The sequence below is a fragment of the Megalobrama amblycephala genome, linkage group LG15 (genome assembly GCF_018812025.1).
Source record: "Megalobrama amblycephala isolate DHTTF-2021 linkage group LG15, ASM1881202v1, whole genome shotgun sequence".
Classification (NCBI taxonomy): domain Eukaryota; kingdom Metazoa; phylum Chordata; class Actinopteri; order Cypriniformes; family Xenocyprididae; genus Megalobrama; species Megalobrama amblycephala.
The window spans coordinates 9,196,094-9,197,753 of NC_063058.1; positions in this window are offsets into that span (position 1 = coordinate 9,196,094).

Consider the following 1,660-nt stretch of genomic DNA (forward strand, 5'->3'; position numbering starts at 1 on the left):
CAGAACTTCCTCTTCAGCAGACTAGACAATTGATAAATGATGTGGGCTGTCCAGCTGGTTTCTTTCCAGATGGAATCAAACAGCTGAGGAACATGGGATTTGCAGCCTGGCTGTAATGACTTTTAACAATAATGTCTGCCCTGACTGATGATACACTGGTGCCCAGATGGAAGCCTCTGACAAAACCCTGCTGGCCAGAACTGACCTCAAAACATGCTCTGACTGTCTGCCGCTGTCCATATCTCAAGTTGTCTTCTTTTTCCTCTCAACATTCTCTTCATATTCTGGTCTTCCACCTTCCCACAGGACAGTTTTGTTGCTCATAGATGATCTTTTATCTCAGAATACTTGTATTGGCAAAATTGCAAAAAAAAAAAAAAAAAAAAAAAAATTCAAAATTTAGTAGTATGTTTGTTTTTACATATGGACTTTTGGTAACACTGTATTTTACAGTGCCTTAGTTACATGTTACTACAAAATAGATTTTTTCTTTAATGTGATCTGACAGATCGCTGAATCAGAATTTCGACCTTGGAAAGAGATTGTATGAAACAGCTGGAGAACAATCGTCACAGAATCCTTATATTTTTTACTTGACCTGTTGTCTACATGAGAAAGAATGGAAGGAGCTAAAATGAAATTCAAGACCACCCATATAATTGCATGTGAAGAGCTGCCTTTCACCAAATTGACCTCTCAGATATTACTAATGAAGAAAAATAAATTGTGTGTGTGCAAGACATATGACAAAGTTTTTTAGGATGCATTAGGAGGGAAGCCAAACTATACTCATTTGCCAAGCGATGCTGATATTATGGTCTGTGACACTGGTTCAGATTCTGTGTAAAGAACAATTCTTTGTGACGTATTGTAGTTCTCAAGTTTGAGAAGCATTTCAGTTCCTACTTTAAAGGGGTGGTTGATTATGATTTCACTTTTTTAACTTTAGTTATTGTGTAATGTGGCTGTTTGAGCATAAACAAGGACTACAACAAACGACAGGTAGGGACTACAACAAGCTTCTTCCCGGGTTAGTGACATCACTAACTCTAAAATTTACATAAATAGGGCCCTATGAAATCCGTTTTATTTTTTTCAAAATTCCGTTTTTTCCGTTTTAATTTTTCTGGATTTGTTTTTTTTTTCCATTTTAAGTTTTTTGGACTTGATTTTAATGGTTAAATAAAATTTTAATAATAAAAAAGAATGTCTAATTAATTGAATTTTTAAAAACGTCTAGGTTACGTATGTAACCCTCGTTCCCTGAAGGAGGGAACGGAGACATTACGTCAGAGACTGATGAAATGGGGTCTCACCCGAGAGCCCAATCACCTTCGAGTGTTAACAAAACGAGCCAATGATACGAAGAGTATCTTGGTCTGCGGAATTTGCATGCGCAAGCTTCGCCCCACTCTGTGGGTATATACATACGTAACCTAGACGTTCCCTTTCAGTCGGTCACTTTGACGTTACGTCAGAGACTGACGAAATGGGGTCCCTACTAAAACGCCACAATAGCTGTCTTCCAGTGAACAGTCTGAGAATAGTACCTTGCCGTGAAAGTATGATAGAAGGACCATACACACAAAGCACACTGGGTAGCATACCCGAGGAGTATGCTAACAGGCTGCCTACTCGTGGAGGACTTACAGAAATACCC